General features: G+C 44.1%; 1 long non-coding RNA gene across 1 annotated transcript; it reads right to left on the bottom strand.

Annotated features, from left to right (window-relative positions):
* Positions 1 to 10,547: 10,547 nt before the first annotated feature.
* LOC113969688 lies at positions 10,548 to 18,811 on the bottom strand. The gene is made up of 3 exons (XR_003534919.1): positions 18,682 to 18,811; positions 12,593 to 12,639; positions 10,548 to 10,859 (listed from the first exon to the last, which is right to left on the bottom strand). It is a non-coding gene; the product is annotated as an uncharacterized LOC113969688 (long non-coding RNA).
* Positions 18,812 to 25,221: the final 6,410 nt, after the last annotated feature.

Raw genomic sequence — 25,221 nt, 5'->3', positions numbered from 1 at the left:
CTTTGTCATCCCAGGAGATCCCTTGGGTTGCTAAAACGTTCATGAAAACCCAGCAGAAAAATGTGCATGGAGTGGACGAGGGGAAAAAAATCGGCTTCGTGCTACAGCAAATGTTGGGGGAAATGTTTGCACAGGTCTGGTGTGAACTGGTTAAAAGTCAAACCCAGTGCTGGTCTCCTGGCAGCAGAACCCCTCTTACAAAATCCCATTGCCTCAGTTCACTTCAGAATTGTCTCAGCTACTCATTCCTGTATCAGTGGGAAATTTGGAAGTGACTTTGGATTTGCAGTTTCCTTTTGATAAATGTATTAAAAATACCAATATAACAGCTTTTTATATCATAATAAAAATACATGGAGTATTAAATCCTGCCTAACTCTTGCTGACTTGGAAGCAAGTTTGCATGCTTTCCTCACATCCAGATTCGATTACACTCTTAATGTACAGCTTTGCCAGAAATGTTTTTATTAGAAGAAATTGCACTTGGTCCAGAATGTGGCAGCAGGAATGATCTCTGGCATGCACAGTAACAGGCTTTTTTTCACCAATCTGAGATCTCTACATGGGTTTCTAATTTCAGTAGAAATAGAGTTGAAAAATTGACTTTTGGATCAGCAAGATTGGACACGATTATAGGTAATGCTGGACTTTGGAAGTCTTGGACAAAAACTTTTGGCCAATAGGCTTTTTGCTTTATATTCCTCAGCTGGGAAGCTCTCTGCCAGAGTGTACTCACATTCACTCTTGACTTGCCTCCTCTTGTTACTAGTGTGTATTTTATTCCTTAAAACACCTTTTTTAAACCCCTTCTTTCCCAAAATAATTTAGTTGCATCTGGATTTGTACTGTCAATCCCTAACAGCTTTTAAAAGTATTGATAATTTTGTGAAGGGCTTTGAAGTAGCAGCTGGGAAAGGTATTGCAGAGATGAAAAGAGATTGAATGGTTGACTGTCTTGCTTCTTTTTTTTATTGGCTCACCTTGTACTTAATTTAAATCAATCAACCAGACATCCTTCCATAGGGTTTTTTGGTGCAAGCACCTCTGGCATCATCCACAGCCAACACAAAGTGACCCAATGATGGTTTCGAACAGTGAATGATGATTATTGCATCCATCTCTCCATCAGATGGATAATTTGAAATAAAAAGCACTAAAATCATTCCCATTGCTTTGCTGGAGGTGAGCAAAAGCCAAGGGAATGTATGTCCATGCATAGGGCACAGCGGTTCCCAAAATCTCCCTTGAGGCCTGTGGACAAAAGTTTACTAACACTGAAATGAGGCAGCTGCAATGCAAGACTGGAATTAATACAATGCAGGACTGAGATCCATCAAAATCTTGCAGTTGACTAAATTCTGCACAGTTGGAGATGCTGAGGGAGCACAGGCTGCAAGACCTGCAAGGAACTGCAAGAATCACATGGGGAGCTGAGATTAAAATGAAGGACAGATTGAGGTTTCTGAAACCAGATGAGAAAGTCTAGGTCTCAATCTTGCTGGATTCCTGAGGCAGTCAGAAGACACTTTAATTACATGATCAATAGAGTTTCAAAGTAAGCACAGAAGCCACAATGACTCTGAGGGCACAAACATTATTTGAAGGGTAAAGTGAAATCCCGTCGAAGGAAAACATGAGATCTCTGCCTTAGAGAAACCAATCAATGCCTTCTCACCCTCCCAAGTGTTAAGTTTAGAAACATTTGAAGGCGTCTGAAATGGAAGTGTAAGAGACAATTATGCAAAAGCTCAGCAGTTTCCCACACCCCTGAGAAACTGCAGTGGAACAGTCAATCAAGAGCAATGGATTCATCCTCCTGAGGAAAAGCAGGTGCCTGAAACATGGCACTGCTTGTTGCAAAACCATGAGACTCCTCTCATGCAGAACAAGGCTTGTGAGTAGCTTGTCCACTTCACAGGCTGTTGCTGCCTTGTACAAATTAATGAAGATTTCCTTTTTTCACTGAGAACACTTTGGAGCCGGTATCCCAAGAGAGAAATTAGACTGAGATGCTGCAGCAGTAAATTCATAAGCTATCCTGTCTTTAGCAATTAAGCTGATATTCCCTAATTACTCTGTTTACAGCACAGGAGATAAAGGAAGAATATCAATGATACCTGTTGATATTTATTTGTTTTTGGAGAAGATGCTGATTTCTTGAAACAAGTGATAAGTTTCAGCCACACTGTTGTTTTAAAAGAAGATCAAGATGGGATTCATAAATCTATTCCAGAACACCCTCTAACATGATTAAGGTACCCACCTAGATTTGACTCAAGGCCTAGATAAAGAAAAGAAGGACTCTGAACTTGAGTCATCTCAATCCAAGCCACTGGACAGCGATGGTTTCGGAGGGATGTAATTGTATCCTTCCACCCCCCCAACCTAAAAAAATGTTAAAAGATTTAAATCTGAGAAAAAATGAAAACAAACATTAGAAAGTCGAAAAATGTTTTCTGTTGAACTGAGTTCTCATTTTTGGGCCAACTGTAACAAAAACACTGTAGAAGTACATGAGCAAAGTCCAGACTTCCTGGGCTGGAACACAGCACTGGTCCACCAAATGAAGGCCATCACAGTCAGGTCCCTCCTGCAGGAGACAACTGCATCATTTCATCCCTTGCAGAAATCCATCACTCTCCATCCAATAACCACTGGGATTTTCAGCAACTAAGTAATGCCATGGCAGCATAATCCACAGGAGAGGTGTCAGAAGAAATGATTGCAAAGTAGAGAATGAGAGAAATTTGGTCGATAAGGTTGAAAAACAGACAAGCTGGTATAGAAGAGCTTTTTCTGACATGCAAAACCAGGTTCAGCATTCCCTCTTCCAACAATTTTTATGCCCTGCCTAAATGAGAAATGAAGTTTTTGTGGCAGGAATGGTATCAGACTGTACTGGGCAAACAGCTCCATCCAACACGATGTTTTAAGTCAGTCCCAACACACAACACACAAGAAAAGTTACACTCCTCCTTGGTCAGGCCCCATCAGGTTTTGCTGAGGCTTTGAACAGAGCAAGAGGCAGTGGAACCTCCACTAAAATTCAGGAGGATCCAGGTGCCAGCTTTTCCAGGCTCCTCAAAATACCCCTACTGGTATAAAAATTTCAAAGTCCTCTTCCCTTCACAGTTAATTTCTCTTACCCAGAACGAGTCCAGAGTTAAATTTTATGGACTACAGGTTTAAGGGCAAACACATCCAACAGAATGATAAAACATGTCCCTCCCAAGGTGTCCCTAATTCCCCGCGATTACAGAATGAGGACACTGCAGGTTTTTATTGCTGATGCACTCCAAGAGCAAGAAATTTTCTCTGTACTTGTTGAGAATGATAAAGATGCAAGAGTGATTATTAACGTGCATCTCATGCATTTGCAATTATGCAAATACACATGCAAATGAAACACAACCTTTGGGCTCCTGTCATGTTGCCAATGCTTCCCTCTGTGGCACAAATTTTGGATACACTCCTTGCTTTCATACTTACACACAGGGCCCAGATACCACAGGGTTCTGAGCATCTTGAAGACAGCCCTTAATGGCCTGGGGCTCCCTCTGGCTTCAACAGGTGCTCAAGGCTCTTCATACCACCCCCCCAAGCCTCCAAACCTCTCTTGGGCAGGTTGGGATGACACAGAACTCACCACTCACAGGGGAATCTGTGTGGTAAATCACTGATATGGGAAGGAAAGCAGCAAACAGTGCCCCAACTTACTGACTCCGTCATCATTCAAGAGATTATTTAACACTGTGGCTCACAGTGAAGCTGCCCACCTTTCTGTTTAATTAAGGCACAAAATGAAATTGGTAATTTACTTGGGGCTTCTCTTGGGATGCTGAAGAGCAGAGGGGCTAAGGAAGCCAAGGAGATGCAGTGTGTGTGCTGAACCTCATCTAAATGCACCTCACAGTGTCCCACCCTGGATGTACAGAAACAGCTCTCCTGGCACCCACTCACACCAGTAACTGCTGAAACAGGCTTAACCCACCTCCTAAAGGAATAAATCTCTTGGGTTTATTCCTCTCCAGCCAGACACACATTGAAAACCTTGATAAATGAACAGGTTGTAAACTTCCTACAAGAACTGCTGACTGTACCTCAAAGTTATTGTGCCTCCATCACCTTGGTGGTGGTGGGAATCATTGGTGGGGCAGACCAGGATCCTCTGCATACAAGAGCCAGGAGGGTCTGGAGACATATCCCAAGCAGGTTTCTCAGTCTCTGAGGGTGAGGGGTTGATTAAGTGACTTGGGCTGAGCCTGGAGCTGCACCCTGCCCTCTCTTCCACTCTTCACCTGGAAGTGCAGGTGGACCTGACACGAGGATCTCATGGCATTGAGCTGCAGAGATGATAAAAGTGGAATCCCCCCATTTCTTCCCCAAGTTCAAAGCACAAGAAAGCAGAAGGAAAAGGCCATCCCTTGTTACACCAAAGCAAGAACTCCTCTGACTAAAAGTCACTGCTCTGGTTCAGAGACATTACCCCTGGCCAGGGGCAGAGAGAGGTTGGTCCCTCGAGTACAGGAACAAAGTGAAGAACAAGGAGTGAGCAGACATGATGTGCTGGGTATTTTCCCTGCAATGCAATCTGTGCTGTGTGTTCCCTCTCTTCCAGTGATGTTGAAATCCAACCCTGTTTTGATTCCCATCAAAAAGTGCTGAACAGGACTCCCAGATCACAAATGTGCACAGAGAGAAGCATTGCTTGGGAGTACTGACAAGGTGACTATTGCTAAGGCAGTCTCTGTATGAGCCTCTTACAAATCCAACACTTAAGGATCATCCCCCAGAAGGGACATTTTCTTCAGGGACAAAGCAAGTCAAGAATCAAAACATGGGTTAAATGGAAAAAGGCCTAAAGAAATTAACTGAGAAAACACTTGGCAGAGTATTTTTAAACTTTCTTTGGTGACTCTGGGACTGCAAGTGTGGGTGGAGGTGGAGTAGAGGGCCTGAAAAAAATCCTTTCCCAGCCAGTTATCTGTGAGGGAATGTCAGTGCACAGAGTTTTCTACTGTGCTCAGGACAGCAAGGGACTTCAAATCCCAGCCAGGGCCACGAAGGATTGCACAACAGTCCTCTGGACCATGCTGGCTTTGTCCCTCTCATCACAGCAGTGGGGGACCAGTCCTCTAACTCTGTGGGGTCAGAAATGTGCTAAAGGTTTCTTTTAAAGGAACTTTTGAACTCATCATATCCCTTATATTAAGGCTCGTTCCTAATTCCTGCATTTCTGGCAATCTTGCCTTGCTTTGTTAAACCTGTAAAACCATTTCTTCCCCTCACAGTGCTGGGGTGCCCAGGAAGTCTTCCCCACTCCCCCCATCCCATCAGCTCAGGTAAAAACCAACCAACCAACCCAGTGACAAACAGAAGATAATCCACATCCTTTTCATAACCTTCTCGACCATTCACCTTCTAATGCAATGAAGAGTGAGGGCTGTTAAACCACAACTCCTTTCTCTTGCTTTCCACTGGGACTGTCACAGTGCTTATTGCTCCTCCAACCAGTGACTGCCCCACCTTCCCCACTGGATAATGCACAAACACATGGGGGAAGGAGAAAAACAAAAAATTCAGAAAAGTAAGCCAAGAAGATCTTCTCACAGCAAAGACCAGACACTCTGCTGCCAACTGCACTTAGTCAGGATGGTGTCCTCCTCAGCTATGCAAAACAGCTGAAAGGAGAACACCATGCACCAGCCAAAATTCTTCCTGTAACAGGACACCATCAGCAAAGCCAGAGACATCAGAAATGTGCCAGAGGACACCAGAATTTGAACTCTGAAGCTCTGCTGCGCTGGAAAGCACCCATCAAGATAGTCCCTTGGGTCAAACTAGACCACTGTGCGTTGAGAAAGTTGTCACAGGTTGAAATTCAGAAGGAACTGGCTCTGCCTGCTGATACACTTTGTTGAGTCTACACTTCACAGAAAATGCAGTGGCACCATTCAAAGCATGAGCAGCATCATCCATCATCACTGAGATACCATATAAGCTCAAGTAAAGGATGTGATTTTGCCCTCACAAAGCCAGGTGCAGCAGTGGTACACACTTGCTGAAAACTGTCAGAAATGGATTGCCTGCTATAAATCAGGGCTTGAAAGTCTATATAGGAAAACATCTTACTCTTACACTGAGCACCTAAGTACCTCTGTCTATTAAAACTCCTGTTTTGCCTGTGTCCCTTAAAAATATACCAAGATCAGAAGAGAAAAAACAGGCCATAAACCAAGATTTTTGAAGCAATTACAGGTCTAATTTCAAGAACTTACAACCCACTGTTTGCATTTCAGAAGACCTCAGAAACAGAACATCATTTTTTCGGTCCCATGCAACCGACTCCATTAGTCAACCATTTTTCTTCTCCCAATAAATGGGATAGAGAGCTGAAACCATGAAAATATACAGATGGTTTCAAAACCTGGGATTGGGAAATGCCAAACGTATTTTCACCAAAGCGGCTGAACTTCTATTATTTTTCATTTAAGAAAAAAAAAAATCAGAACATTTAACTGAAACACCTCATCTTCCTTCACTTTCAGAGGTGTTTGATCCGGTCTAAATCCGTAGGCTCAGCTCCAACCATCTCCTGGTGAGACACGACCTCACCCTTCATAAAGAGCCTCACGACATGCAACGCCACACGGACTTTGCTGGAAAAAAAACCTAAAACTTCAGGAGCCAGAACAATGGCAACTTCAGTCTTGCAGCTCTTTCACGTTCACTTTCAAAAAGGAAAAGTAACAAGCCTGGGAGGCTGCATTTCCACAGGCACCGATCCCTCAATATGCATGTGAACTCAAGTAACCCCCTATTCATCCAGGCCCTAAAATAGGAAGGCACAGTTCTGGACAAGCATATTGATCTGGATTCCTGTAACTATCCCTTTGAAACACAAATAAACTATTGTTAAAAAACCCCAACAGATCTCAGTGTGTGCTCTGGTTCCTTTGCAATGTGTACTATCTGACTACAATCCATCTTGGCAGTGGAGCAGCTACGCAGACGTTCTTCTGAGCCAGCTCTAATGTAAAGGGATGCCAAGTATGTCTTCCTTTTGTATTTACAGTAATAGTCTCAGCTTTCCCCACCGCTGGGAGTGCTGTTGGGGATCAGCTGGCAAAAATACACCGATCTAAAAGGACCACTGTAATTCCACTTGAGGCTGAAACTGTTTTGCAGGGGTTGTCGGCAAGGACCTTCTCCCACATTAATCTACAGCAAGTAACATCGTGGTGCTGTCACTGGCATGGAGCTGACAGCAAATCCTGTGTCTGCCTCCTCCCAAGTTGGACTATCTGTTGACAGACCACTGGCTCTCTTACACTGGTCTATATTTGGAGTGAGGCTCTCTGGCATGTCAGAGCTGTGCTGTCTGCTCTGGAAGTGGAAAAACAAGGGTGATCTATCACAGAAGTGGATGCTTCAGAGAGGCAGGTATACAAATGTTTGAATCAAACGGTGCTAGGATGCAGCCAGTCTGTTGTGGTCTCCAGGAGCCAACAAGGACTGGGGAGGCGTGCAGGAGGTGTCGTATCACTGCGCTGAGTAACCTGTAAATAGAGTTGTTTTGTGGTAGGAAAATTTGCCAACTTCAGGGCTGCTTCACCCTGCAAAGCCTAGAACTTGTCTCCAGCTGCCCTGACTGCACAGCTGGCAGGTCACCTTGAAGCAGCCAGTGCAACACTGGCAGACAGACAGACTGGCCACTGACAAGTACAAGAAGTTTGAAATCATCACAGTATCACAGAATAGTTTGCATTGGAAGGGATCTTAAAGGCTACTCATTCCAACCTTCTGCCACGGGCAGGGACATCTTCTACTAGCCCAAGTTTCTCCAAGCCCTGTCCAACCTGGCCTTGGACACTTCCAGGGATCCAGGGGCAGCCACAGCTTCTCTGGGCAACCTGTGCCAGGGCCTCCCCACCCTCACAGGGAAGAATTTCTCCCTAATATCCAATCTAACCCTGCCCTGTGTCAGTTTGAAGCCATTCCCCTTATCCCATCATTCCATGTCCTTGTAAAACATCCTCCTCCAGCTCTCTTGGAGCCCCCTGAGGTACTGGAAGGTGCTCTAAGGTATAATAAACCAGCCCATGTCCTGTCCCTTAAAACAGGGCACAACCAGTACAACACTGCCCCGTCTCCTCAATCCTGGAGAATAATGAACAGTTTTTGCCACAAAGCTAAAACTCCCACCAGGATTTCAGAAGGACTTTTCGTGTTTGTTTTTTTTTGAAGGTGATAATTCATGTAAATAAACCACCCCTCATGACCATTTAACATTTAACTTATTATACCATTATCCTAATTTATATTTTGTTAAGCCTTAGGGGATTTAGCTGAGAGCCCAGATCCATTGCAGCAAGTGCTATAAAGACACACAGTAGAAAGCAGCCCTTGCTTCAATGAATTTACAAGTCTGAATAGACAAAAGGCAGGAGAAAGGCAAAATTATTCTCCAGGCCCCACCAAAACAGCCAATAAACTTACCCCCACTTCCTGCTGACTTGTGCTCCAGAACGTCAGCTTTCATTAAAAAAAGCAACAACAACAAAAGACATTTCTAGCTCCTGTGGTTGTAAAAAGACTCATGAAGACACACTAAATCAATGCAATCACATTCACCCAGCTATGCAGATGACTATGAGAGGGACACAGCCATTCATCTCTGACAGGGAGCAAATAATTACACATTTCTGCAGCCACAGACTTCTCCATTTCAGTGCAGTGACTTTTAGTCTGTATGTCCCTTCATTCTATCTAAAGTGGTGACTTATCCTCCAGTTTTTCCTGCCTCAAATCCACACTAACATGCGTATTTCCATCACTATTCCAGGTAGTCAGTGCCTACAAGTTTTGGTTGTCAGAGCTGGTATTCTTCTTACACCCCACAGTAGAAGCACAGCACAGTTAAAAGAGAGGAGGCTGAAGTGAACTGTGCTGGAACCAGGACCCAGGAGAAGAGATCAGTGGGAATGTGCAGAGAGGGGAAAAAATAAAAAACAACAAGAAAACCCTTCACCATCCACAGCAATGTCTTCTGAAAGCACATGCCCATGAAACATCCAGCTTGGGGGACAGGGAATTTCATGGAAAGGAAGCAAAGCAACCTTTGCCACATTCAGAGAGTCACTGAATGGTTTGGGTTGGAAGGGACCTTAAAGACCACCTCATTCCAACTCTCTGCCACGGGCAGGGACACTTTCCACTAGCCCAGGTTACTCAGAGCTCTGTCCAACCTGGTCTTGAGCTCTGCCAGAGGTGGGGCAGCCACAACCTCTCTGGGCAACCTGTGCCAGGGCCTCACCACCCTCACAGGGAAGAATTTCTTCCTGATATCTAATCTAGCCCTGCCCTCCTTCTGCTTAAGGCCATTCCCCCTTTCCAGTCACTCCATGCCCTTGTGAACAGGACGTTGTTTAGGTTTGTACCAGAAAACACATGAAGCACCATCAAGCATCCCAGAACTTCTGTGCCAAAACTTGATCTTCCTGAGTGAAACCAGCAGTGTCCCACTCCCTCATCCTTCTTTTCCATTGGGATATTTGCTAACAAACCTTCCCACCCATATACAACTACTCGTGTTGAAAGCACAGACAGGTCTTCAACCAAAACCAAACCCCAGTTCCGTCTTCTCATCTTGAAAGGACGTGGCCAGTCAAGGTGATGTTGGGAACATGACACACTTGGGAACACACCAGTGCTTTCCCCACCTGCTGGCTCGAGGCAGATCGAGCTCTGCGAACTTCACCTCCCCTGCCAGCAGGAAATAAATCTTGTGGTTTTAGAGTTGGAGAGTGAATCCATATTCAGTTAGGAATTTATGGTGACTTTATGGATCCCACAAATGCTTCACTACCACCATTTTCTGGAAGCTGTACAATTCCTGCAGTTCATTCACTGTGTTCAATTGCCTTTCTCTTTCAGGGAAGCACTTCTAATTGCTTTTTTACAGATAGGGGTTTCTGTAAAGAATAGAACATGCTCATACTGTATAAAATGTTACCACTGCCTTTTCAGCTATATATAGCTTTTATAGCTAGTTTTAATTTCCCCAGAGTATTCATCCCAAAGGGTCAAATCTGTCCCTCCTGTGACTCAATGAATGCACACCAAAGTGTATTTGACACAATAATCATGGTCCTACAATTCAAGCAAAGTTTCCTCATACAATTTCTACCATCTCACGAGGGTCCTTTTCTCTCAGCTGCAATGAAAGGTACGGCAGTAAGCAAATACTGTGCAGTCTGCACTGATTTACAGATACCCAAACACTGTTACCAGCCCCTGTGTCCCCATGGCTGTTTGTTTGCTGTTGGGTGGGTATTTTTTGGTTTTAATATTGCATCAGATTGTTCCGCTCTTTCTCTGGGAAACATTTGTACACGTTTCTGCAGCGCAAACACTGCAAAGCCAGTATCAATTTTCTCCCTTATATTAGCCCCTCTGGTACCTTTACATTAACCCAGAATGAATCACTGGCCTCCCAGTCATTTCTTGCTCCATACAGTTTGGAGGAATGGCGTAACTCACATTTCGGAGAAGGCCTGGTTCCTGCAGGCGGGTGGAATGGCTCACACTTCCTCTGTGCTCACATCCAGACAGCCCCTGGCAGCTCCTCCACCTTTTCTCCCAGCTCAGCATCCAGTGTGCTGGCAAAAAAACTCCCCTGCAGCCAGTGCCACACACACAAGGAACAGCGAGGTGGCTCCAGTCCTCCCACCAGCATTGTTTCCACCAAACAGGGTCAGCTCGTGGTGTCAGTTTTCAGTGCCAACTTGGTGTCCTTTTTCCATCAAAATTGCTCATCCTTTTCAGCAAGGAATTGCTCATCCTTTTCATCTGTTGCCCTGTACAAAGACAGAAACATGTATCCCGTGTGCTCCTCACTGATGGAACACCCAGCTCTTCCAAAACAGACCGAGGACACAGCACACACAGGCTGGGCCAAGCTTTAACAAACTGTCCCTCCATGGCAAACTCTGGGCAAACTAATGATAAAATAAAGCCCATAAGTGCCTGTATTAGGCTGGGGAAATGTGAGCTGTGTTTCAGACTCAGATGGGCAAGAGTGTCTTTAGCCCAGACAAAACCCAATGCTCAGCGTATCCTTCACAGAGAACACGGGAATACAAAGGACATGTCAGTGACCTGAGGATTTAAGTCCTGCTTGGTCTCCTCCTGCCTGGCCAGTAGAAAAGAAAAAACCCAGCTGTGAGTGCAGCAGTGTCTGCTCTTCTCACCAGGGACCCAAAGTAAAAAACCCTGGACAGGTGAGACTGAATATTTATTGTCTTCCTCTGCATTACCTCCAGGTAACTGCAGAAAGACCAGTGTCACATTGTAAAGTTCAGCATCTCTTCTGGGTCCTGTGAATGTCACACTCAACCCCAACAAATACTGTCCAAGTGCCTCTTTTCCTTGCTGAGGGAACAGTAGCAGCAACACAGAGACACTAAAGGACCCAGAAAGCTGGAGGGTGTCTAATAGGTGTGTGCCCTTGTGTACCAGAACACAACTGAAAGGAAATTCAAGTCACTATTTAAGGAGCAATGAAAACAGCAAAAAGGAACAAATTCATTTAAAAAAAATAACAGGGCCTGGGAGAGAAAATACGATTTTTTTCCATCTTCCTGGGCAGGAGTCACCTTATTTCATTGGCCTTACTCACTCCACTCTCATAAATGTTGTTATCCCCACTTAACTCATGAGAAACTGGGGCATAATAGAAGTAAGTTGTTTTTGAAAGGCCATGCAAGGTTTGTATGGCAGAGCAAGAATAAAATATTTATGGTGTTAAACGCCCAGGCCTTTTTTCCTTCAGGCACTGGTGGGCTGAGGTATTGACTCGTACAGCAAATCAGTCCTGACAACTCCAGTAAATCTGTCTCACGCCAAGGGTAGTAGGATCAGCCCACTACAAAACATGACATAAATCTGTCCCTTACAGTCTGAGGAGAAGGTGTGGATTTGGGTATTAAAACCATTAAAATCTCCCATTACAAACTCCCAAATCTCGTGAAACACATCTGTTCCTTTCAGGGCGCGACTTTTGGATCGCTGAGGTCCACGAAAAGCTTGATTTGGGTTAATACATTTGGAATATACAAGACTGAGATTCAAGAAAAGCAGTTTTGGTCCACAGCTTTGACATGAATCTTATGTTGCTTTTGGCCAAGTGAACCCCTGTGTCTGCCAGGTTGGAATTGCTTCTGTCTTGTCTCCTTAGCTCCTAAGCTCTTCATGGAGAGGGTCATCTCTACAGGAATACACAGACACTGGAGCTCTAGCCCTGAACAGGAGGATCTGGAAATCAGTTCATTTAAAATACAGCTTAAAATGCCATCAGATACATTCTGATTTCCTGTAGAATTGCAGTGTTAGCTAAGGTTTGGTTTGGGGGGTTTTTTTGGGTGAAAATTCTGGCTGGAATCTCATGGAAAATGCCTGAGGGCTCCCCATGATGGGGAATCTGCATGAACTGAAAAAACACCATCATTCAGTCCACGCTGGTGCCACAGCCTCCCCCTCACCCTCAAGCCACCTTGTTGGTGCCTGCCCAGCTCTCCCCAAACCCTCTCACTTGAACAATTCACCCACAGCAATGAGCAACACCTTCACAGGGGGGTCCTGGGGAAGAAAACAGCACATTTCAAATGAATGTGTTGCTGATAATGTAAACTGCATTAAAGAGCCCATGTGAGCACTCCACTGGTAACACACTGCACACATTTGTCAACCCAACACAAATCCATTTGAATAGATTTCTTGTGGCCTTTTATTTATGAGGGGAAAATATCCCCCAGTCTCTGGGCTGATGAGAGCCCACACTTTCCCTTCTAATCTTAACTGCCTATTATTAGCAGCCCCATTTATAGGATGCCCCTCTGCCTTATATATCCCAAGTACCCCAGTTTTCTACTCTGCATGGGTAAGAGCAGGGGAAGACACAGAGCAGTCAATTAGTGGCATTTCAATGTGCCTTTTGCAGCACACTCCTACACCTGGGATAATCTAATTACACAGGGCAGAAACCTCACACAACCATATATTTTCCTTAGACCCTGCTGCCACCAGCTACTTTTACTCCTCATTGAAACAGAGTCCCCCTCTTTTTTTTTTATTTCCTCCTTTTTCTTTTTTTTTTTTCCACATCGTTAAAAATTTATTATTTAGACTGATGATGACATCATCTGGAAAGGGACCCAGGCTGTGGTCATCAGGGCCTTTTTCTGCATTACAGAGAAGTAGTTTCTCCTCTCTCCCTTGCAGATCATTAATTTTTAAAACAGAGCTTTGCTTTAAATATATACAGCTCATTTTGCTTTCAGCTGATGAGTCAGAGGAGCTGTCTTTCAACCAGGTCAGGTGCCCCCTGTGCCATGTTTCCTGCCCAAACCAGCACGCACAGCCCCTGATGGAGCTCTGGCTCCAGGGCTCTGCAAGGAACAGGAGGGAATTTCAGTGTAAAGAAAGAAATAACTGTATTTGCAGGCTGCCCAGCTTTGCTCTGCTAGTGTAAATAAACAAATAATTGTATTTACAAGCTGCTCAGCTTTGTTCTCCTGTGCATCCTGAAATGGCTTGGAGAACACAGGCCTGGCCCTGCAGGTGCTCCTCAGGGGTGGGATCTCATCAGCTTTGCCTGCAGGTATTTTCTTTAAGGGAAGACTCTGTAATATGGCTCTTCCACAAGGAATGTGAACAGGTTCAGCCCAGTAAGGGCTTGAGTTTTGAAGGGGACTGTCCCATGAGTGCTGGCACTGCTCTTTTCAGCGCTGTGGTTTCCTCTCCCCTGCAGACACCAGGTCTGGGCTGTGCATTAGCTGGAGGATGGCACAAGGGATTGACAAAGCAAAGGCTGATTGTGGGATGCACTGCTTGCATCCTACACCTCACCCCTTTCACTGTGTGTGTGAGCACCCCAGGTCTGTGGGTTGGCTGAGAGCAGAGCCAGCCCCTGAGGCAGCACCCAGAACCCTCCAAGAGACATTATATCAGTCACAGGCACCTCACAGCGGGACCCAGAGTAGAGCAAAGGAGCCTGGCAATGGAGAAGCTGCAGAGAGAGGCTGGACTTGATCTTGGAGGTCTTGTCCAACCTAAATGATCCTGTGATTCTGTGAACTGTGTGTCTGTAGTGTCCTTGTTTGCAGGGAAACACCTCTGTCCCTGCAGAACCCATCATCCAGACCTCACCCTGGCAGGAGCAGGAGCTCTGGGGAGCACAACTTCATCCATCCACCTAAACTTTAATCCAACCCTAAGTCTGCAGGTACTGGTTGCTCATTGTATTATCTGGGGGGAACCACGTTTTTCCTCAACTGCAGGTATTTCTTCACCCCTTACACAGGCAAACCCTTGCAAGCTCTTCTCTGTTTAAGGCAGCATTTTGCAAGTCCCTTCAGATAAAATAGATTTTATTGCCCCCATACACATCTAGGTATTCACAGAAGCACATGGAATCAGGATGGATGTGCAGCTGTCTTGGAAACACTTTAACATGACATAGCAATTTAGGAGGAAGGGACAAGGCACATCTTATCTGAATGAGGATGCAGGACACACCTAGAGAATGGGGGTGTAAACACCACTTACTTTTAGATACTTATCTCAACCTACATTGTGAGACTAATCTCTCTAGACTTCTTACATACTTAGTGAACAGAAAAAAAAATACTTCCACAAGGGAAGTAAGAAAAGAAGCTTAATTTAGATGCACTCTGCTCTCATTGACTCAATGGAGAAAGAAAGTGATGGAGAGAGCCTCCTAAATAAGGTGTTATAAATAGCTGCAATCAACACATAGAAGAGACTCATTCTAATATGTGTCTGACCAGGGCAAGGTGTTGCTCATCCAGCACAGTGAAAGCTGCCACAAGTTCTTTAATGACCACAAGTGGCTTCAGCTTTGGTTTTAGGTTTACTCCAAGCACAACACCAGTCCTCAAACTGTGCTGGGGCACGGGTTCAGGACAGGTCCCTGAAGAACAGTGCTCCCCATTCAATCATGTCCAGCTATTGCTTTCTTTAATGCCTTGTTTTTCACTGAATTTTCCACATCCTAGAACAGGCCCATCCCTTACCTTATGAGCACTCAGAAGCTGCTGAACCCCTAGTGTGGAATGCATGGATTCAGGTTTAAGAAAAAGAATTTGATAGTCTTTTGTTATGTTGTTATTTTCCATAACTCTCCAGTAGATAGGGAGGGCTGTCAGAGTACATACATAGAAACCAGTGTCACACATTGCTTCTGAAAAGAAAATTTAAAGGTCAGAAGTATGAACTGGCTGTTACATGGACATGTGTTGTAATATTTTCTTGGACTCAGTGATCCAGTAACACAGTTCAACAAAATCTGTCAGAACAATCCACAATGCCTTGCTCACTCTCCAAATCCTGCTTTCCCCTCCAACTCCTCAACCTGACTCCTTGCAGGTCCTCAGCTCCCTCCACACCCTCTGAGCTTCCAAGGGATGATCTACAGAGCACCCAACAATCCTTCCTTTTTGGCTGAAGCAAACAAAACAGTTGGGAGATTAAAATGAAACAAAGAACAAAAGGAGACAGTGCAGTCAAATACTTTTCACTGCACTTAGAGTTGTAACTACAAGAAGTATTCTCCAAACACAATTTCTCCAGGGAATGGCAAGGGCAGAGAAGGGAGGGTAAAATGCTCTGTGGTTACACATGGAAACGAGCAGCCTATCAGACAATCTTGAGGAAAAGGTAGGCTCTATACTATGGACAGTTTTTAAGGAAAAATAATATCTCTATTTCAACCTAGAGCAGTGCAGTCCTTTCAAAGCTCAGCACTTTATCTGCACCTCCTGGCTCTAATTCTGCTCTAATTCACTTTTCAAACCCTGAGTTCCCCTTCCCTAGTCATCCTGTTGTCCTCCACAGAAGACTTTTGCCACCTCTACCATCTCTACTGTGCCCTTGGCAAGGGCCTGCTGTTCAAAACCTCTCAGCCCCACAGTGCGGGAACCTTCCCATCATCTGCCCCAAGCCTGTGAATTGGGTCCTAATTGTGCTCCTGGAGGAGAGAGGGAGGTTTTATATGCAGCAAAGAGAAGTTAAAATGAATTAGATTATGGGCATATTAATTCAGGGCACCCACCCAATCCTTTCATTAGCTTGATTCTCCTGCTGCTGTAGCAATCTATAAATGTTACAAGCTTTAAATGCTCTATGTACTTTAAGCTTTATGGGAGCCTACTACTATTAACAGTTCCACAAGTTGGGAGGAAAGGGAGATGCTATCCAGGGTTATATACGAGCCTGTCAAGGCCATGAATCTACAATCTTATGCTAAACATTCCCAGAACTCGGGATGAGACTTCCAGATACTTCATCTCAAACAGCTCCCAAGGTGACATCTAAGGCAGCATTTCCAAGAGTGCTCAGGTCCCACCAGCCCTCCACTGTTTTGGCCACTCCTTGCCTCAGAAGAAGGCATTCCATGAGTGTGATCAGGTCTGAAACACTGAGCAATTCAGCCCAACTCTTCCCCCTGCAGCCCAGACAACCACAGGCGCGTGGTTTGCAAGAGAGCTCCTCGAACTTCTGAACTCCACTTTTTTTCTCTTCGGTAGGGAATTAAGTGGACTTAGTCACACAGAGCCTCACTCGGGGGTCTTTGAAGATGAGGAGCTGGCAGTGATAACACTCTGTGTGTATGTGTGGGGAGGCATTTTTTCCTCTTAGTCCTGAATACCACGTTCAGCTTCTCAATGAGAAATAAAACAGGGATGAGGGCAGCAGCCTTCCCATGGCGATGAAATCACTCCTTCCTAATCACCGTTGGAGCCTCCGCAGCAGGAGACCATCAGGTCACAACCTAATACCTTTTCCACTCATAAATTTCTAGATATCTCTAGTAATGGGATATCTCAGTTTATTGGGGCTGGGCTTGTTTTCTGTTAGTTTTTTCTCAGAATAATCCTATGGAAAAACAGCTCCTTCACGGGCAGCACCATGAATTTCGGGAGCTTTACCTCAGACTGACCATAAATTCCATATTTACACCTATAGCCAGACGGTAAAAAAGTAAGTACAGTACAGTATAGTTTAAAAGTGAAATCTCCATTAAGTTTTATATAACTGCAGATGAGATAAGGTACCTCAGCATCCAGCCTATGCTGGGCTTGCTTTCCAGGAACACAACTGTGCTGTCCTGGTACCTTCCATCAAGAGATCAGGACAAAAATTAACAAATAATAGTTTCGGTCCCATTTTAGAAAGGAAGAGTATTTCTCCAAGCCAATGTTTTCTCTCATTACCAGCAGCTACATTCAGGTGCCCATTCTCACCCTTCCACCTCAACAACAGAAAGTCTCAAAACACCAGTTTCAGAATAGGATACGTTTCGTAACAAAAACACGCAACAGCAACGGGGGAAAAAAACACAGAAGCACTTGCTCACAGTAATAACTATTTTCCTTTCCTCTTAAAGCAACACAATGAAGCAATTACTGTACTCTGGGCTTCCACGGGCTGCTGCAGCCAAAGCAATTGGCTGGGCGGCTCGGAGGGGGCTGGAGCCGTGGCACAAGGAAAAGAAACAACTCCTACCAGATATGATTCACTAACAACAAAAACATCCCCATGGTACCTCTTACTTTTCATAGGGTGAGGACAGGTTTTCCACCAGCAGGGTTTTTCGGAGGAGAGGAATTTTTCTGTAATGGGAGTGATGACGTAGGTGTCGGTATGAAAATAGGAAGGACCTCAAAGGTTACGGCTAAGCTGGGAGTCTCCTTGTACCTGAGCCACTGCGGGTTCTCAGAAAACTCCTTGTGGTCTCAGGAGGCCTTACTGTATGGGAAACCCTTTAATTTACTTGAGCAAGGCATTCATGGGTAATTATCTCCCTGGAATTACGGAGAACGTAACGGAGAATAGATGAACAAACACGGAATGGTCCTCGCTGGGGGAGCTGCCGCGTCTCGCACAAACACGTCTATTGCTGGACACACAGAGCAGGGAACCAACCCATTAGACCAAGGAACATCATATAAATTAGAAATAGATTAAAGAACATCATGTAAATGTATTCTGTCTCCAGGCAACAAATTAAGTGACTCATCAGACCCACTTTATACGTATATATTCTAAAACATGTCTTCCGTTCCGATGGCCTTTGGCACACAGCTCTGCTATGAGTGTGCCTCTAAATCTGTATTTGTTTTAAAAGTATTAAAGGCAGAATTGGCAGCAACTTCTACATTTAGCTTGCTTGGCACTTTCTTTTACAAAAGGTTCTTTAAGTCTTTTTCTGGAAAGCTACAAAAATTATGAGACACCCGCTATAAAATTCAATTGAAGGACAGGCAGGTGGGAGAGAAATACTATTACCATTTTTCTCCATGTCAGCAGGCACTAATAGTTCTATGTTTTATATTATAACACATGAGCTTTCGTAATTGTCTCACAGAGATGAAAGTCTGATGAGGCAGAGCTGAGGCTGGGGGTGTCTGAGGTTTCTGCCTGTCATCCTGTGGAAGTTTTCTTAATATCCAGGTTGTTGTATCTCAGCAGGGAGTCTGATGCTGCAAAACTGAATGCAGTTAAAGGTTGTGTTGGCCTGACAAATGATTCAATTACTGTATCATATATTACAAGCAGTATTTCAATATGAGGTTACATTATTTTGCAACTTTGACTCACATGTGCTACTCACAGGTCCCGGTGAGTTCAACCAGACATGTGAGTGGTTGGTGTGTCTCAGAGCCAGACTCCTTTTAACCATCAAGCAGTGGGAAGGATTCCTGTGAACAGCTAAGCAGATGATTTCTTCTACCCCACAGCTGTGCCAACACTGCAAGTGGAATGGACACTTTATACCCAAAATGTACTTTGGAGGAATAAACAAAGAGAAGAGTGAAACTAAGACACAAAGTGTTACTATTGCCTGACTTTTTTTTTTAATAGGCAACAGAACAATGTCAAGAAACTAATTTAACTGCCCTTTCAAATTAATGAATTAATCAAAGAGAGTAGAGTTGGATGGGATATTAGAAAAAATCTCTCCCTGTGAGGGAGGTTGGGTTTCCCAGACAAGCTGTGGCTGCCCCATCCCTGGAAGTGTCCAAGGCCAGGTTGGACAGGGCTTGGAGCAGCCTGGGCTAGTGGAAGGTGTCCCTGCCCATGGCAGGGGGTGGAACAAGATGATCTTTAAGGTCCCTTCCAACCCTATAGGATCCTCTGAATCTGCCATGGGATAAAGGTCTATTAAAATCAGATTTCTAGTACTGGATCAAATCAGACCTAGATAGAAAAATTCATATAAGAGGAATCCATGACATTGGCAGGAATAGGACGAAATGGCAGGAAAATGCATAAAACTGCTACAATAACATAGCTTATATAGACTGTTATCTTATAAAAATATAAGGAAAGATAGTAAAGTACACTAACATACAAAATTTCAAAATAAAAAATGCCATTGCACGGCAACATTTTCCATCCCATCTGACACTGCTCACAAACTTTTTATACTGAAGAGTAGGAAAGAGAGAAAATGGGAGAACACTTTCTTACTTTTTTCTTTTCTCCAAATCTTATCATTTTGATGGTATTTAGAAGAATGAGAAATTTCTATCACCTCAGTTCATCAACTAAACAAGAGTCAGTGTGGCCTAAACTTGACATTTTTCATCTGTGGATATTCCACCCTGAAACAGATGTGAAAGCCCTAAAATATTCTCATGCAAATGGCTACATATGTATTTTATAGACTTAATAAAGCAAACAGGACCTTGACTGAGCAGCGAGAATCACACCTGCCTGTCACAAACACATAAGAGCACATCACCTGCCAATGCCAAATTAGAGTGAAATAATACACAACACTGTCTTAAATGATCTGCTGATTCATTAATGCTTCTGCTTTCCCTTCAGTACAAAATATCTAGTTTTGTCTCAAATAAACACATGGAAATAAAGTCACCCTTAATGTCAATAAATTAGGTTTTGTGTACTTCATTCTCATGCCAATGGGAAAGATGTTGTAAGAGAAGTAGTCTGAGGATGGTCAAAGAGAATTGCAATTAATCTGCCAGAAAGAGTTATGGTAAATATTATTATTATGATTATTAATGATTTGTAGAGCGCTGTAAATCTCCATGGCAGTAATTATGATGCTTTGTATATATAAATTTGGCATTCTGAGTATACAAGCACTTGGGCTTGAACTCTTCCTCGATCATTAGGAAATCAGAGGTCAGATCATCGGTCACTTGAAAAGTAATTTCCTGCAGATTTTCAGGCCATTCGAAGATTTATCCTTGCTGTATAAAAGGTACTAATGATTTCTCCCCAGGCAAACAAACTTCCACAGGGTCTGTCCTTCACAGCCTTTTCAGTGCAGCCACCCAGGGCTGCAGAGGACACAGTGAGTCTGGAACCCCTTTGTGCTATCCACAAGGAAAAACAGGGTGGATACGGCCTGCCAGGGATGAGGAGGTGGCAGGCTGAGGGCCCATGTTGTACATATTTTGGTAGAGTTTCCAAAGATAAACTCAATCTATGGAAAACATTAATCTCTGGGGCCTCCTCTAGGCTGTGTGTCACTTAATGTGTTGAGAGAAGCAGTGGGATTGCAATGATCTCTCATTCTCATGCTAATCCTCCAGGCAAGGAAATTCTCCAAGAGAGGGGTCTGCTTCTTCCCAGCTCCATTCCTCAAGGTTTAGAGTCAAATGTCTGGAAATCCCCGGTTTCAGGTAGGGGATTCCCACAAACCATGACTTGCTGTTAGAAGAGGTTGCCCAGAGAAGCTGCGGATGCTCCATCCCTGGAAGTGTTCAAAGCCAGGCTGGACATGGCTTGGAGTAACCGGGTCTAGTGGGAAGTGTCCCTGCCTATGGCAGGGGGTGGAATGAGATCATCATTCAGGTCCCTTCCAACCCAAACCATTCTGTGATTCTATGAAAGAAGCAGCTTTCTATCTCCCCTTGCAGGGAATCAATAACCTTTCTGCTGGCAGTGGTTCAGCTGCACTTGGTGCTCTGCCCTCTTTTTCAGTAGATTCCTCCTCTGATGATAAACAAAAAGGACATTACAAGTCAATTCCATCGAAGATTAAACCCGAGCACCCTCTGCTCAGCTAAATCAGCAGTTTCTGCAGTCTGAATGCCAGCCAGAAATAATTCACCTATTCCCTCTCTTCCACTGGAAGGCCCTACCTTTCATCCCAGCCGGGAGCGCTGCTCCCCCACAGTTCTGGGAGCACCCATGGGACGTGCAGGGGGAACACACTGTTTGCAAACACACATCAGAGCACAGCTTCTGTCAAGGAATGTTCACTCAGAGGTTCAACCCTTGGCAGCAAAACCAGGCAATAATTCTGATGTATCTCACTGCTCAACGCTGGCTAAGCAGGGAGTGCCCCGGCAAGCCGGGCTCTGACATGACACTATTTGTCTATCAAAAAAATAAAAATATAATAAAGTCAGAACCACTGGGAGTACTTTATCCACTCTATTATGACTGAGCTCAATAGCCTTGTGATTCCAAGCTTTGGAGTGATGGCTTTATGAGAACATCAAAAGCACTGAGCCTGAGCAGCCCTCAAGGATACAGGCATGCTGCTCCTACAAGGAGCCACAAGCGGCTGCAGGCAGAATCCATTGGGAGCTTCCCAAAAGAGAACCCTTCCTGAATTATGAGCGGGCCCACACACGCTCACACTCAACTTCACAGTCCGTTGCTTTCCCAGGAGCGGAGCCTGTGCTGTCTGCACCAAGGCAATATATCTCTTTATGGCCTGCCAGTGACTTTACAGAGAGATAAACAAAGCTTTTAAATCAAAAGGAGACAGAGCACAAGAAAAAGTTTGGCACCCCAGAACATGCACCGCTGTTTGTGCCTTAACCCTTCATGAAAACCAGGAGAGCGAGGGGTTTGTTATGCAGGATCTGCCAATGGATGACCACAGGAAAAAAGGGAAACCCAAGGGTGGAAATTTAAAGAATTGTCCTAAATTTTAATATTTATGTTAATATCTGAGTGAAGAGAAGGTCTGCGTTGATTTAAAACAGTCTGAGAAATGGGTATGGCACTGAATGGAGCTGTAGGATAAGTGGTCTCACTGTAGAACAGCTTGAATTTGCTATTAACCAAGGATGTGTAAATTTGTCTCATCTGTATTGACCCTAAATTTGAGGGGCAAGGAGGAACATTGATTTTATGTGCACAGCACCAAGAATGAGATTGTCACCAAGGTCAGGGTCTGTGGGGGTTCTGTTATGTAAGTAACACCAAAATTATTCCAACTCATAACACATTGTCCTGATCTACTTTTCAAGTGTGGAGCCTTTTGGACAGGCAATATCAAAGCTCCATCAGGGACTGGGTTTAATTATTTTAGAACTGAACAGAAAGTTGACATTTCCAAAGGAATGAAAACCCAGAGCTACTAGAAGTCAGAAAACATCAGGAGGTCCCAAAGCATTCTGGTGGCTCATTTCTTTAAAACCTTCCTCATTTCCCTGCCCCACAACTGATTTCATGGATCTGGACCATAGTTTGTGAAGTTTGGTGCTTGGAGAGCATTTAAATCCATTAAACAACATCCCTCCCTCTTCATACAGAGAATCTGAACATTTCTTCACCTTTCCACTGAAAGTGAATGTGCTTCAGGTTTCCCTTCATTCCTTCCTAGAGAACTACTTCTGTCTGCAAATACAAAAACTCCCCTTGTTTCCCAAGATGAACCAACCCAAATATGGCTCAGCAGCTTCTGCTGTACTAAAGTGAAGAGAAAGATTTTGGGGACAGATTTCACAGGACCAGGTCATTCAACTTCAGGCAACAAGCCACCAACTTGTAACACGAATCAAAGTTACCTGTGTGAACACAAACAGGCCATTTCTTCACCTTCAGCTCCCTGTTTGCAGCCAAAAAGTCTTCTGTTTACAAGAGAGGATATTTCCTAAGAAGGCAGGTGCTTTCACTAAAATTCTAGCCCATGTGAACCTATCTTATGTCCACCTTCCCGAATCCCAGTCCAAGCCATGCTGTTACATTAGAAGGTTTGTTTCAGATCAGGTTCATCCATAAAATGATTTGCAAAATTCAGAACTGGATTGAGAATGATGCTGCAAATCCTTCCCCAACTACTCGGATACTTGGAGCTTTCCCTCACTCCAACTGCACAGCAGCTTCATTATTCCAATCATCATTCCAACCCCTCCAGCTTCAGGAGGACAGTTCCTGATTTTACCTATAAAAAAGCCCGAGGCCAGAAGCCCAAACTCAGAACAAAGTAAAACAGACTTTCCTTCCTGGCCATGACCACAAATCTCACCAGAGCAATCCCATCACCTCGGCACAAAAAGCTGCTTTTCAGTATTTCTACCTGTTTTCACAATTCTCTTCACGCCAAACTTGAAATGCATAAAAGAAACTCCATATTCTTCTGATTTTTTTTTCCTTTTTGAATTATTATTTCTAGCATTTTGGGGTGGTTTCTTTCTCTGTGATCACAGCTGAACTTCCTACTGGCCCAGAGGGAGTACAGAGCAATAACTTTAAATGGCCTTGTAGATGCAGCCATGGCCTCAAGCCAGCACTAATTTCCAATCTCGTTATGCTGAAGAAAGAAGGTGAAGGAAAGAAAAAAGGAAAAAAAAAGGAAAAGAGGAAGAATGCAAACCAGAAAAACCAGAAATATGCCTTAATGTTGGTGAGAATTGGAAAGTCCTGTTGGTGGTTTCAGTGACAGGTTAAAGTTTCTATTAAAAAAAAAAAAAAAAGAAGAAGAATTTGGACTGTTTAAAATGAAAGTGAACATTTTTTTCCTTAGACACAGAACATCCTTGTGACATTCAGGTCTTTGCGTACTTCAGGCAGGATGGAATTTTACTGACCAAATAAAGCATCATCACTACTTGAGTACAACAAACATTTGTAAAAACATATTAAACATGTCATAAATTAACTGAATTTGGGAGCTGCAAACACTCACTCTAACTTACAGCTCTTTGATTTCACCAGCATATCCAGATATGTGGATGCCCAAATTCATGCCTTAACTTGCACAAGCGTTGGCTTTTTAACTCCTTTTTGCATTTTCTAAACTCCTCTGGGCCTGTTTAGTCTGTTCACCATCCCCTTCCCTGACAGTGAATGAAAATTAAACAGGGGACAAGGTAACATTCTGCAACACCTTCCCAAAACCTCTCACTTTCCAAACTCAGTCTTTTACCACACTGGGGGGGAAAAAAATGCATTTATGGCAAGTGCTAGTCCAGACAAAGTAAAACTTTATATCACACAAGGAACAGACACAAATCAAAATAAAACTCCAAGAGGAATTTAGCAAGGAAGTCTGGAGTTACCCACAGAGACGTTTGGCCAAGAGAATGGAGATGCTCTGGTAAAGAGCTCAGTGATTGCAGCCCCGAGGTGCTCTGGCAGCACCATGGACTGGGCTCCTCTCCCTGCCAAAGGAAACGAGGGTCTGGAGCTCAAACTGTGGACTGGTGGAGAGGAGAAGCACCATTTCCTTCCAAACCAGTCTCCACCACTGTCAGGTCACGCTTTGCTCCTCCTGAGAGGATCCTGCACTGCACGAGATCCCACTGACCCACAGTGACAGAACGAGAAGATGTTGGAAGTCTTCTCCTTTGATTTTTCCCCACTGTGTTGCTTCCCCTCTACCTGCAGCACAAATCCAACCTTTCAGTCCAGGCACAGCCCAGATGGATCCAGCTTGCAGCCCTGCTCACCTTATGATCCATATTTCTGGGCGTGAGTGGAATCACAGAATCAAAAAGGTTTAAAAAAGACCTCCACGATCACTGAGTCCAACCTTTGATTGATCCCAGCCTTGTCACCCAGACCAGAGCACTAAGTGCCATGTCCCATCATTCCCTGAACACCTCCAGGCATGGTGACTCCATCACCTCCCTCAGCAGCCCCTTCCAATGCCTGACAACACTGTCAGTGAAAAAAAAAATGTAGGGCTGAAGCAAAACAAGAGTTAAAGTTCAGCATAATACTGCAAATACAACACAGAGTTAAATCTAAACTGAGGAGGTCTGGCAGGTAATTCAGATTTGGTCCAAAGGGAATTACACAAAGCATAATATGCCCAAAGGTGTGAGGGAATGCAGAGTATAAAAATTAACAACTCATTCTATAATATCAAATGAGGGGCAAGGAAAAAAGATCCCCTGTTCTTGCACTTTACTTGCTTTCTGT

This window comes from Neopelma chrysocephalum, unplaced genomic scaffold, assembly GCF_003984885.1.
Source record: "Neopelma chrysocephalum unplaced genomic scaffold, ASM398488v2 Primary Assembly neopelma1_74, whole genome shotgun sequence".
Lineage (NCBI taxonomy): Eukaryota > Metazoa > Chordata > Aves > Passeriformes > Pipridae > Neopelma > Neopelma chrysocephalum.
The sequence above is the reverse complement of the archived record's forward strand: the minus strand, read 5'-3'. Positions and strand labels throughout refer to the sequence as shown.